Here is a 14,650-nt window from a genome sequence, read left to right as displayed (position 1 = left end):
AGAAAATTTGGGAACTAGAGAATAAATTAAAAGACGTACAGGCAGCCTATAAAGTGGTCAGTAGCAATGAGTTTGCAGATCATGGACCCTGCCAGGAGAGGATTAAAACTCTCACCCACGCTCTATCCCAGGCAAAGGGGATGGTCGCCCTGATAGGACCTGGAGGGTCCACAGGGGACAAAGGAGAATATTGGGGGGTAGAGGAGAATCCAAAGGCAAGAGACGCCCGACCACCTCCTGATGTACCGGTGGTTTGTCCAGTGGGGTACCAGGAGGAGCAGGGCATGCAGGTAGTAGTATACCCAGGGCTGGGGGCAGGACCAATGTGTCCCGCTCGGCAGCAGGGATGTGAGGCTCTCGCCGAAGTCAGTTAAGTGCTGGATCAGGCGACCAGGCACTGTCTGCTGCACCGGGTATGGTGGGACAGCCGGAGGTAGAGGGATCAGCGCAGAAAGATCCTGAACCAGGGTAGATATGCCCGGTCAGGCAGCGCAAGTACGGTACTCCACAGGGAGGTGGCCAAGGTCAGGGAGCGCTGGAGAGCGACTTTACTATTCCCCATGGAGTTCAATCACTCAGGGCCATGGTGGCCCATTTGGCCAAACTCACTCGCAGCGGGTACCCATCTATCCACTTCATGGAGGTGATGCAGGCAGGGGAAATTAATGGGTGTGACGAGGAAGAGACAACCAAGCTGCTGCTCTTCTCTCTGGACAGGAAATTGTACCAGGCCCTACCGGCAGAATGCCGGAGGGGGCAGCGCACATTTACTGAGGTCCAGAGGGCCATCCTTGAGGCTATGGGCTTCGATGACAGCAGTCCTTTTGAACGGGTTGAAAGGACAAGGCAGCTTGCAGGCGTTTGCGGCCAGGCTGTGGGTGATATACCACGCAGCCTGTCGGGAGCTCCTCGACCGGGCGAATCTTTCCGCGGTACAGACTGGCCGCTGGCTGAGGATGCTGGTGGCAAACTGCTTGCCCCGGCTCAAGGCCAGGGCAGAACTATGGTTCGATTCCCGGGACCCTAACCTCACCGAGGAAGCAATGGTCAGGCAACTGGCACTGGTCCAACGGAATGGAGGAGGGAAGGAGGAGAAAACCTCCAAAGGTCAGGTAAATGAAGTAAAACCCAACTTGATTCCCAAAAGGGATTGGCACCAGGAGGGTGGCCGCTCGATTGATAAGGAGGGAGTGTGCTATGGGTGCGGGAAAGCTGGGCATTTTAAAAGGGATTGCAGGAGCCCAGTAAAGAGATATGGGGGGAGAAGTCCTTCAGGAGCCGCCCAGAGTGGGGGAAGTGGAGCGAGCTCCTCACCATCCCTTGACGAGATAGTAGCTGCAGTGAGGACAGCACTGGAGGGGACTGGGAAGGTAGCCACAGCAACAGGCAGGAAAGCACCAGCAACCCTGCCAGTACAGAGACCGTGACTAGCCCAGACCCAGCCTGCATACCTGTGCCCACTAGAATACGACCCCTGGGGACGACCCTGGGTCAAGATGGAGGTTGAGGGTGTATTGGGTACTTACCTTTTGGACACTGGTGCTTCCAGCACGATAGTCCATTCGGAGGACCCCGCAACCTCACCTCTATCAAATGGGGTGACGTATCAACTAGTTGGGTTCACAGGAAATGAGAAGGCTGGGTTTTTCTCAGTCCCACTCGCAGTTCGTTTAGGAGCACTCCAAACACAATGGAAGTGCATCCTGATGAACTGGGAGCAGGTGGGATAAGGGATCTTGGGGGCTGATTTCATCATCGCTCGCCAGATCCTAGTAGACTTGAGGAATCACTGTTTATGGGGCACAGTGGACACGGGAGCAGGGGAAGAAGTCATGGTTATTGATAAGAAACAGGGAAAAGGGACTCTGTGTACAATGAAGCCAAAAGGGGGTTACGACCTGGAGGTTCTGGTCGGTAACACCCCGGCCGAGTACCGGGCCTATGTGCAAGCAAATCTTGCAGCATTTGCCACCCATAAACATGATTGTGGGAGAGTCACAGGAGTGGAGGTTAGAATAGATGGGGATCCCATGTCCCGCCCGCAAAAACAGTATGGCTTTCCCCGAGAGGCAGAAGCAGACTTGGAGACAGCTTTAAGCTCGCTTGTCGAGCAGGGTGTTTTGAGACCCATAGCCACCCATGTCAACTCCCTGCTTTGGCCGGTTAGGAAACCGGACAATTCTTGGAGGGCTACGATGGATTATAGGGTGCTCAATACAAACATCCCAGCTTGTGCCCCCACAGTAGCGGCAGTTGCGGATCTGATAGGGAAAATCCCTGCATCCGTAACCACGTTCTCAGTGTTGAACATATCCAACGGGTTCTGGTCTATCCCTGTACGGAGGGAAGACCAGTACAAGTTTGCCTTCACCTTCCGGGAACAGCAGTATACATGGAGCTGCCTCCCACAGGGCTTTCATAATAGTCCCAGCATCTTTCACCAATGCATTGCGAACTGCTTAAAAAGCTTCAGCCAACCACACCAGCTGGTCCAGTATGTGGACGACCTGTTGTTGTTCACAGACAGCAGTGAGGAACACGGTCCACTACTGGCCGAACTGCTGGTCTTACTGAAGGAAGGGGGTTTTAAAGTTAACCCCAAGAAAGCCCAGATAGGTCTAGGAGAGGTAAAATTCCTGGGCCTGACGATAAGGGCAGGAGAAAGGGCCATTGATGAGGCTAGAAGAAAGACAGTGCAGGAACTCTCTGTCCCTAGGGATGTTTCGGGGGTAAGGTCTTTCCTGGGAATCACTGGCTACTGTAGGGACTTCATCGAGGACTATGCAACCAATGCCGCCCCTCTGCTCAGACTCCTACATAAGGGGGTCGAGTGGGAATGGGACGAGGGCTGTGAGGCAGCATTTGTCCGTCTTAAGAGAGACCTACAGGTAGCACCAGCCCGGGGGGCAATTGATGAGGGGGAGGAATTCTTCCTGGAGGTGGCAGCCAGTAGCAACAGCTTAAGTGCAGTGTTGCTCCAAGAGCGAAACGGTCAGCTGAGACCAGTGGTGTACTCCTCCAGGGTCCTCACTGAGGTAGAAAAGGGATACTCCAATTGTGAGAGGCACTTGCTTGCCACCCACTGGGCAGTAAAGAGGGCTCAAATCTTTAATCAAGTATCCCCCATTACACTCATCACCCATCATACCATCATACTACAGTTCAAGTACAACATACTGCCTCGTGGAGTCATTGTTAGAGCATCTAAGGACACAACAACTGGCGACGAGAATACGAACTTTCACGCGAAAATGGCTCCCTTGGTATGTTGCAGCAATTCACTGATGGTGATGATTGGGGCTCCTTTGTGGAGAGGCTAGAACACTTTTTTACAGCAAACGACCTGGCAGGAGATGACCCGGCCGCACTGGTTGATAAGCGCCGTGCAATCCTACTGACCAGTTGTGGGCCCAACGTCTATGGCCTCATCAGGGACATGCTGGCACCAGCAAAGACAATGACCAAGTCATACAAGTAGCTCATAACCTTGATCCAGGAGCAACTCAAGCCCAAGGAGAGCATCCTCACAGCCAGACATCAGTTCTATACCCTCCGACGGCCCAAAGGCCAGCAAATCACGAAGTACGCCGCAGACCTCAGGAGGCTGGCGGCACCATGCGAGTTCGGCACCCACCTCAACGAAGCGCTGCGGGACATTTTTGTCATTGGCATTGGCCATGAGGGTCTTCTTCATAAGCTGCATTTGGTGGATACCACAGTCACACTGCAGAAGGCCATCTCTGTGAGCCAGGCATTCATGACCTTGACCTGCGGCTCCAGACAGATGTCTCACCCTCAGAACTCAAACACGGCAGGTACTGTGCACAGATTGGTGCTGTTCAGGAGCTGGACTGTAGAGCGCGCGTTCTTTCAGGGGAGAGAGAACAGGCCCCTGAGTCCCTTAACTCAGAGTTCGCCGAGGGGGGCTAACCGAGTAGCCCCATACTGCCGTTGTGGACGGAATCACAGGGCTCACCAGTGCTGTTTTAAAGACTATGTTTGCAAAGGATGCAGCACAAAGGGTCACTTCCAATGAATGGGTAAGGAAACTAGGGCTCACTGTGTCAATAAGGAGTCTGCAGATGGCCATGAATCCAACGTAGATTACGAATCATTAGACAGAGAGGCAGCTCAGCCCCACGATGAGGTATAAAGCATGTTTACCTGCACCACCGAGTGTTCCTCGTTGAGGATGGAAGTCGAGATAAATGGTTCCAGTCTTCATGGAAGTGGACACAGGGGTGAGCCAGTCAGTAATGAATCAAGAAGCTTTTGAGAGGCTATGGGACAATCCGGCTGAACGACCCGAGTTGGCCCTGGTTCAGGCAAAACTGCGCACCTACACCAATGAAATCATCCCAGTCGTTGGTAGTATGAATGTAAAAGTACTCCATGATGGAGCAGTGCACAAGTTACCTCTGTGGATTGTTGCATGTGATGGACCAATGCTGCTCGGCAGAAGGTGGATGGAAAAGATCCAGTGGAAGTAGGAAGATTTCACCCCTCCAGCGATTGAAACCCTCTGCACTCAGAGGCAAAGCAAACCCTCATCTGAGGGTGGACCCGACACCAGACAGCAGTCCAGCACAGCACCCGAGACACAGACCACTCAGCACGACTGCGTGGAGATGATTCCGCTGAGACGGCCCGAACGCACCTTCCATATTCCAGGGGCAGGACTCAGGAGGGAGAAAAATGGATCCAGCAGCGACTGCCCCATTGCGGAGGCAGAACCCGGGGAGAAGAGGATCACCGCGATTGACATCGTCGACAAAGAAAAAATGGCGCCCAAACCATGAGGTGATGCGCTGAAAACAAAGATGGTCGCGACCAGACCATGAGGTGCAGCGCTGATGGAGCAACACACGGTACCAAACAGAGAAGCGGATTGGGGTAAAGCAAGCAAGGCTCTCTTAAAGGAGGTCTGCAACCCACCACAATTAAAGGGACAGTTCCACACAATTAAGCAATGTAACAAGAATTGTAAGTTAGAGAGTAAAGGTGCAATGGATTATGTAAAACATGTAATTGACCATGTAAAATGTATAATGGATGATCGGAATTGTATACATGCAACCAGCGAGGAAAAGTCGCGCAATCGTGTTCGGACCCCTAGAGTGTCCAGTATAAGCAAGGAAAAGCTGTGTAATGCAGGATTCCCACTGCACACAGCTATTGCAGTGGGTAGATACCCATCGGGTGCACACAGGTTCAACAGGCTACCCAACGCTGTAGCCTGTGTCCCGGGGACCAGAGTCAGGCACCACGGAGTGTGGCCACAAGCAGCCGAGCTGTGAGGCAAGTGACCTCAGCAGGGCAAAGGTACCAGCAGTGATACAATGCCCTGGGTCGGCTGCATCACTCAGGCAATCGATGGCACCAACTGCCACGAGTCTGAAGGAACAGACTTCCCCAAGGCCATACCCCTAGATGTAGGGTCACCCGCCAATGTTTCCCCAGAGGAAACAAGCACCAGACAGGATTACGAACCAAGCGACACTCAGGCCAGCGAGTCAGCAGTTCCCTGTGCACTGCTAGATAACAGCTCCTCAGGGAGCAGCTGGGACCCAGACTGTAAAGAAAGGACGGGGGAGGTCACAGACCTCCGTGAACCTTCCGGCCACAAGCGACCATGGCAACAGCCCCGAGAGCAGGCTACACAAGCCAACCGGCTTCCCACTGCCAGCACCGGGCACTGAATCACCACCAGACTGCAGGGACACCACTCAGCAGCTCTGAAACTAGCCGTCCTTACGCACCAGTCATCGCCTCGACAAGGCATCTAACGCTCTTGTCGCACTACAGAACCACAAAAAAACACAAGGAAATGCAAAACCCTCTCACCTGAATTTGTAGGTACATGAATGCCAGGAGTCTCCGCCACACCAACATGGTAGCGGGAGGGGGGGGAGAATGAAACATAGAAACATAGAAACATAGAAAATAGGTGCAGGAGCAGGCCATTCAGCCCTTCTAGCCTGCACCGCCATTCAATGAGTTCATGGCTGAACATGAAACTTCAGTACCCCCTTCCTGCTTTCTCGCCATAACCCTTGATCCCCCGAGTAGTAAGGACTTCATCTAACTCCCTTTTGAATATATTTAGTGAATTGGCCTCAACTACTTTCTGTGGTAGAGAATTCCACAGGTTCACCACTCTCTGGGTGAAGAAGTTTCTCCTCATCTCGGTCCTAAATGGCTTACCCCTTATCCTCAGACTGTGACCCCTGGTTCTGGACTTCCCCAACATTGGGAACATTCTTTCTGCATCTAACCTGTCTAAACCCGTCAGAATTTTAAACGTTTCTATGAGGTCCCCTCTCATTCTTCTGAACTCCAGTGAATACAAGCCCAATTGATCCAATCTTTCTTGATAGGTCAGTCCCGCCATCCCGGGAATCAGTCTGGTGAACCTTCGCTGCACTCCCTCAATAGCAAGAATGTCCTTCCTCAAGTTAGGAGACCAAAACTGTACACAATACTCCAGGTGTGGCCTCACCAAGGCCCTGTACAACTGTAGCAACACCTCCCTGCCCCTGTATTCAAATCCCCTCGCTATGAAGGCCAACATGCCATTTGCTTTCTTAACCGCCTGCTGTACCTGCATGCCAACCTTCAATGACTGATGTACCATGACACCCAGGTCTCGTTGCACCTTCCCTTTTCCTAATCTGTCACCATTCAGATAATAGTCTGTCTCTCTGTTTTTACCACCAAAGTGGATAACCTCACATTTATCCACATTATACTTCATCTGCCATGCATTTGCCCACTCACCTAACCTATCCAAGTCACTCTGCAGCCTAATAGCATCCTCCTCGCAGCTCACACTGCCACCCAACTTAGTATCATCCGCAAATTTGGAGATACTGCATTTAATCCCCTCGTCTAAATCATTAATGTACAATGTAAACAGCTGGGGCCCCAGCACAGAACCTTGCGGCACTCCACTAGTCACTGCCTGCCATTCTGAAAAGTACCCGTTTACTCCTACTCTTTGCTTCCTGTCTGACAACCAGTTCTCAATCCACGTCAGCACACTACCCCCAATCCCATGTGCTTTAACTTTGCACATTAATCTCTTGTGTGGGACCTTGTCGAAAGCCTTCTGAAAGTCCAAATATACCACATCAACTGGTTCTCCTTTGTCCACTTTACTGGAAACATCCTCAAAAAATTCCAGAAGATTTGTCAAGCATGATTTCCCTTTCACAAATCCATGCTGACTTGGACCTATCATGTCACCATTTTCCAGATGCACTGCTATGACATCCTTAATAATTGATTCCATCATTTTACCCACTACTGAGGTCAGGCTGACCGGTCTATAATTCCCTGTTTTCTCTCTCCCTCCTTTTTTAAAAAGTGGGGTTACATTGGCTACCCTCCACTCCATAGGAACTGATCCAGAGTCAATGGAATGTTGGAAAATGACTGTCAATGCATCCGCTATTTCCAAGGCCACCTCCTTAAGTACTCTAGGATGCAGGCCATCAGGCCCTGGGGATTTATCTGCCTTCAATCCCATCAATTTCCCCAACACAATTTCCCGACTAATAAAGATTTCCCTCAGTTCCTCTTCCTTACTAGACCCTCTGACCCCTTTTATATCCGGAAGGTTGTTTGTATCCTCCTTAGTGAATACCGAACCAAAGTACTTGTTCAATTGATCCGCCATTTCTTTGTTCCCCGTTATGACTTCCCCTGATTCTGACTGCAGGGGACCTACGTTTGTCTTCACCAACCTTTTTCTCTTTACATACCTATAGAAACTTTTGCAATCCGCCTTAATGTTCCCTGCAAGCTTCTTCTCGTACTCCATTTTCCCTGTCCTAATCAAACCCTTTGTCCTCCTCTGCTGAGTTCTAAATTTCTCCCAGTCCCCAGGTTCGCTGCTATTTCTGGCCAATTTGTATGCCACTTCCTTGGCTTTAATACTATCCCTGATTTCCCTAGATAGCCACGGTTGAGCCACCTTCCCCTTTTTATTTTTACGCCAGACAGGAATGTACAATTGTTGTACTTCATCCATGCGGTCTCTAAATGTCTGCCATTGCCCATCCACAGTCAACCCCCTAAGTATCATTCGCCAATCTATCCTAGCCAATTCTCGCCTCATACCTTCAAAGTTACCCTTCTTTAAGTTCTGGACCATGGTCTCTGAATTTACTGTTTCATTCTCCATCCTAATGCAGAATTCCACCATATTATGGTCACTCTTCCCCAAGGGGCCTCGCACAATGAGATTGCTAATTAATCCTCTCTCATTACACAACACCCAGTCTAAGATGGCCTCCCTCCTAGTTGGTTCCTCAACATATTGGTCTAGAAAACCATCCCTTATGCACTCCAGGAAATCCTCCTCCACCGTATTGCTTCCAAGTGATCAGGAACACACACTCACACAAACAGCAACCACCAGCACGCTACTGCACCAACGACCCACCCAAGGTTGAGCCGGTCTGCCAGAGATTCATCAGACAGAACCCATAAAGAGCTAAGCCCAGAGCACAGTCAATGTAGAGGCGATTTGCACTGAGGGTTCAGGGGGGAGTGATGTCATTTATCTTACATGGCCACTGTTGGTACTATATCAAGGTGTGCCACCAGAGGGCACAGCAGTGGGAGACTCGTAGGTTACCTGTACAGGTGTGCCTGGCCTTGTATAAAAGGCAGGCCACCAGGTGTGATCCTCACTCTGGAGTTAACTAATAAAGGACGAAGGTCACTACAGTTCAAGTACAACATACTGCCTCGTGGAGTCATTGTTAGAGTATCTAAGGACACAACACATGGCTTAACTAAAACCATTTATTACTACCTCCGTAACATTGCCCGTCTCCGCCCTTGTCTCAGCTCATCTGCTGCTGAAACCCTCATCCATGCCTTTGTTACCTCTAGACTTGACTATGCCAATGCACTCCTGGCTGGCCTCACATATTCTACCCTACGTAAACTTGAGGTCATCCAGGGCAACTCAGCAGCCTGTGTCCTAACTCACGCCAAGTCCCGTTCACCCATCACTCCTGTGTTCGCTGACCTACATTGGCTCCCGGTTAAGCAATACTTCGATTTCAAAATTCTCATCGTTGTTTACAAATTCCTCCATGGCTTCGCCCCTCCCTAGCTCTGTAATCTCCTTCAGCCCCACCAACCACCCCCCCCTCCCCCACCCCCCGCCTTCCCCCCGAGATGGCTGCGCTCCTCAAATTCTGCCCTCTTGAGCCTCCCTGGTTGTAGTCGCTCAACCTTTGGTGGCTGTGCCTTCCGCTGCCTAGGCCCTGGGCTCTTGAGCTCCCTCCATAAACCTCTCCACCACTGTACCTCTCTTTCCTCTTTTAGGACGCTCCTTGGAACCTCTCTTTGGCCGGGCTTTTGGTCACCTGCCATAGTTTCTTCTTGTGTGGCTCGGTGTCGAATTTTTGTCTGGTGACAATTCTGTGAAGTGCTTTGGGATGTTTTACTATGTTAAAGATGCTATATAAATACAAGTTGTTGTTATTGTCTTGAGCAATTAGCATAGTTTATCTAACATCTGCTGTGAATATTTATATTTATTTACTTGTTCTTCTATTGTGCATTTCATTCACTTGGTATTTAATTGTTAAAATGAGATCTGGCCTTGTGATATTTTGCCTCCTCAGAAGATGCCAGAAGAATTCCGTGGAATTACAGGCGAGACCCAGAAGCTAAGGAAATCAGAAAAACAATTCTCTGTTTGTTTTATACAGCACGCTATCAAAACATACTGAGATATCAGACCCAGTGAATGTATTATTGAGGCTATAGAGGCTAAGAACCACCTATGAGAGTATTTTAACACATCTAAACAGAAATGTCTAGAGTACTAAGTGTAGAAACGAACCAAAAATAAACCATAATATATGAAAGAGAAATTATCATTCACAATAGTCCATTAACCTAAGCTGCCAAAACAAAAGTCTGGCTTTCTAAATTACAAATATCTCTTTCCCGGCCTGTTTTTATGATATGGCGATGTGCCACAACACTGTGACAAGAAATATTTTCTTAATAGTGAGAGTCTAGAAACTATGGAGGGCAAAGTGACTTGGGTGTTCAGGTACACAAATCACTCAAAACTCATGCACAGATACCAAAAATAATCCAAAAGGCTAATGGAATATTGGCCTTCATCTGAAGTAAGTTGTAATACAAAGGAGAGGATATTTTGCTTCAATTGGTCAAACCACATCTGGAGCATTGCGTTCGGTTCTGGGCACCACACCTCAGGAAGGATATAGTGGACATAATGTACAACACAGATTTACCAACAATATTGTGGCTAAAAGAGTTAAATTATGAGGACTGGTTATATAAACTTGGTTTGCATTACCTTGCGTTTAGAAGGTCGAGGGGTGACCAAATTGAGAGAAAAATATCAAAGGCAGGTAAGTGGAGTTAAGCTACAGATCAGCCATTATCTAGTTGGATGTCAGGACTGGCTCAATTGGCTGAATGGCGTACTCTTGTTCCATGTTCCTTGATGATAAAAACATGGTGAAATCTGTCATAAGGATAGTGTTGCTAACCTCTGCATTCAGATACAGTGACATGATATAGACTACCATTTTTTTGCTGCACTGCCAAATTTGATGTTCAGCTTTTAATAATAAAAAAGTGAATTTTATCGAGCCCTGGGCTGAACAAGTAGCATCAAATGTAATGCCTGCAGAGTGGCACTTACTGCACTTCAAAATATTACATTTTATATGTGAAGCGATTTGAGACATTTCTGAGTTGTGATAGGTGTTATACAAATGCAAATCTTTCTTTGTTTGGAAAGATAAAGGGGGAGAAATTTGGTTGTTTAGCGCTGCCATTAGCGCCAAAGAGGGGCGCTAACGGGCCGCCAAACACCGACCGCCGAGCACTGCACTATGAGGGCCTGCCGCGAACTTCACTGTTGATTTCACTGCGGCGCTAATTGTGCACCCTAGCGCCACCCACTTGGTGACGTCAAGAATGTGCAATGTCCCCTTTGCGATACATTTGCAAAATTGACTGCTTTCGCCTGCCATAGCTCCTGGTGCTACTCCCGACAGGGGAAGCAGATGATGCACAGAGGATCCAGAGAGAGGATCCAAAGAGAATATTTAATTTAATGTTAAATCATGTACAGAACGTAAAATAAAGAGATGGAAAGAAAGATGGGGAGGAGTTAAACTAATATGGCAGGGGGATGGGAACCAATGCAGGGAGACAGAGTGAAACAAAAAGGAGACAAAAGCAAAAGACAGAAAGGAGATGAGGAAAAGTGGAGGGCAGAGAAACCCAAGAAAAAGAAAAAAAAGGGCCACTGTATAGCAAAATTCTAAAAGGACAACGGGTGTTAAAAGGCTTTGTGTCTTAATGCAAGGAGTATCCATAATAAAGTGGATGAATTAACTGTGCAAATAGATGTTAACAAATATGATGTGATTGGGATTACAGAGACGTGGCTCCAGGATGATCAGGGCTGGGAACTCAACATCCAGGGGTATTCAACATTCAGGAAGGGTAGAATAAAAGGAAAAGGAGGTGGGGTAGCATTGCTGGTTAAAGAGGAGATTAATGTAATAGTTAGCTTGGATGATGTGGAATCTAAATGGGTAGAGCTGCAGAACACCAAAGGACAAAAAACGTTAATGGGAGTTGTGTACAGACCTCCAAACAGTAGTCGTGATGTTGGGGAGGGCATCAAACAGGAAATTAGGGGTGCATGCAATAAAGGTGCAGCAGTTATAATGGGTGACTTTAATATGCACATAGATTGAGCTAACCAAACTGGAAGCAATACGGTGGAGGAGGATTTCCTGGAGTGCATAAGGGATGGTTTTCTAGACAATATTTCGAGGAACCAACTAGGGGGGAGGTCATCTTAGACTGGGTGTTGTGTAATGAGAGAGGATTAATTAGCAATCTCGTTGTGCGAGGTCCCTTGGGGAAGAGTGACCATAATATGGTGGAATTCTGCATTAGGATGGAGAATGAAACAGTTAATTCAGAGACCATGGTCCAGAACTTAAAGAAGGGTAACTTTGAAGGTATGAGGCATGAATTGGCTAGGATAGAATGGCGAATGATACTTAAGGGGTTGACTGTGGATGGGCAATGGCAGACATTTAGAGACCGCATGGATAAACTACAACAATTGTACATTCCTCTCTGGCGTAAAAATAAAAAAGCGAAGGTGGCTCAACCGTGGCTATCAAGGGAAATCAGGGATAGTATTAAAGCCAAGGAAGTGGCATACAAATTGGCCAGAAATAGCAGCGATCCCGGGGACTGGGAGAAATTTAGAACTTAGCAGAGGAGGACAAAGGGTTTAATTAGGGCAGGGAAAATGGAGTACGAGAAGAAGCTTGCAGGGAACATTAAGACGGATTGCAAAGGTTTCTCTAAATATGTAAAGAGAAAAAGGTTAGTAAAGACAAACGTAGGTCCCCTGCAGTCAGAATCAGGGGAAGTCATAACTGGGAACAAAGAAATGGCAGACCAATTGAACAAGTACTTTGGTTCGGTATTCACTAAGGAGGACACAAACAACCTTCCGGATATAAAAGGGGTCAGAGGATCTAGTAAGGAGGAGGAACTGAGGGAAATCCTTATTAGTTGGGAAATTGTGTTGGGGAAATTGATGGGATTGAAGGCCGATAAATCCCCAGGGCCTGATGGACTGCATCCCAGAGTACTTAAGGAGGTGGCCTTGGAAATAGCGGATGCATTGACAGTTATTTTCCAACATTCCATTGACTCTGGATCAGTTCCTATGGAGTGGAGGGTAGCCAAGGTAACCCCACTTTTTAAAAAAGGAGGGAGAGAGAAAACAGGGAATTATAGACCGGTCAGCCTGACCTCAGTAGTGAGTAAAATGATGGAATCAATTATTAAGGATGTCATAGCAGCGCATTTGGAAAGAGGTGACATGATAGGTCCAAGTCAGCATGGATTTGTGAAAGGGAAATCATGCTTGACAAATCTTTTGTAATTTTTTGAGGATGTTTCCAGTAGAGTGGACAAGAGAGAACCAGTTGATGTGGTATATTTGGACTTTCAGAAGGCTTTTGACAAGGTCCCACACAAGAGATTAATGTGCAAAGTTAAAGCACATGGGATTGGGGGTAGTGTGCTGACATGGATTGAGAACTGGTTGTCAGACAGGAAGCAAAGAGTAGGAGTAAATGGATACTTTTCAGAATGGCAGGCAGTGACTAATGGGGTACCGCAAGGTTCTGTGCTGGGGCCTCAGCTGTTTATATGGTACATTAATGATTTAGACGAGGGGATTAAATGTAGTATCTCCAAATTTGCGGATGACACTAAGTTGGGTGGCAGTGTGAGCTGCGGGGAGGATGCTATGAGGCTGCAGAGCGACTTGGATAGGTTAGGTGAGTGGGCAAATGCATGGCAGATGAAGTATAATGTGGATAAATGTGAGGTTATCCACTTTGGTGGTAAAAACAGAGAGACAGACTATTATCTGAATGGTAACAGATTAGGAAAAGGGGAGGTGCAACGAGACCTGGGTGTCATGGTACATCAGTCATTGAAGGTTGGCATGCAGGTACAGCAGGCGGTTAAGAAAGCAAATGGCATATTGGCCTTCATAGCGAGGGAATTTGAGTACAGGAGCAGGGAGGTGTTACTACAGTTGTACAGGGCCTTGGTGAGGCCACACCTGGCGTATTGTCTGCAGTTTTCGTCTCCTAACTTGAGGAAGGACATTCTTGCTATTGAGGGAGTGCAGCGAAGGTTCACCAGACTGATTCCCGGGATGGCGGGACTGACATATCAAGAAAGACTGGATCAACTGGGCTTGTATTCACTGGAGTTCAGAAGAATGAGAGGGGAGCTCATAGAAACGTTTAAAATTCTGATGGGTTCAGACAGGTTAGATGCAGGAAGAATGTTCCCAATGTTGGGGAAGTCCAGAACCAGGGGTCACAGTCTAAGGATAAGGGGTAAGCCATTTAGGACCGAGATGAGGAGAAACTTCTTCACCCAGAGAATGATGAACCTGTGGAATTCTCTACCACAGAAAGTTGTTGAGGCCAATTCACTAAATATATTCAAAAAGAAGTTAGATGAAGTCCTTATTACTAGGGGGATCAAGGGGTATGGCAAGAAAGCAGGAATGGGGTACTGAAGTTTCATGTTCAGCCATGAACTCATTGAATGGCGGTGCAGGCTCGAAGGGCTGAATGGCCTACTCCTGCACCTATTTTCTATGTTTCTATGTTTCTATGATGCAGATGCTGTTGGACGGGAGGATTAAGGATGGGACAGTGAGCAGTGCTATAATCATTCGCTGGACCCTCCTCCTCTCCCAAATGACTTTAAAGATCAAGGGCCTCTGCGAGCCCAGGATCGCAGCAAATTTAATCTATCCAGGGCAGCCGCATAGATGCTCTGTGGAGAGGTTATGGGACATCAACTTTGGATTTCGGGCAGGGATACACCCCACGGGACGCAAGATCTACGTTGATGGCTCCAGTTCAGTGTCCGCGGGTATAAGACTCATGGGCTGCAGAGTTTGGGATCCAAAGGCAGGGATTGCCTTGGCTTTTCAACTCCCATGCACCCTGAGCGCCCAGCAGGGGGAACGCTCAGCGGTGATGTATGTGGTCACACACCCCGAGGAATTCCCTAC

This window comes from Pristiophorus japonicus, chromosome 14, assembly GCF_044704955.1.
Source record: "Pristiophorus japonicus isolate sPriJap1 chromosome 14, sPriJap1.hap1, whole genome shotgun sequence".
Taxonomy (NCBI): Eukaryota; Metazoa; Chordata; class Chondrichthyes; family Pristiophoridae; genus Pristiophorus; species Pristiophorus japonicus.
The sequence above is the reverse complement of the archived record's forward strand: the minus strand, read 5'-3'. Positions refer to the sequence as shown.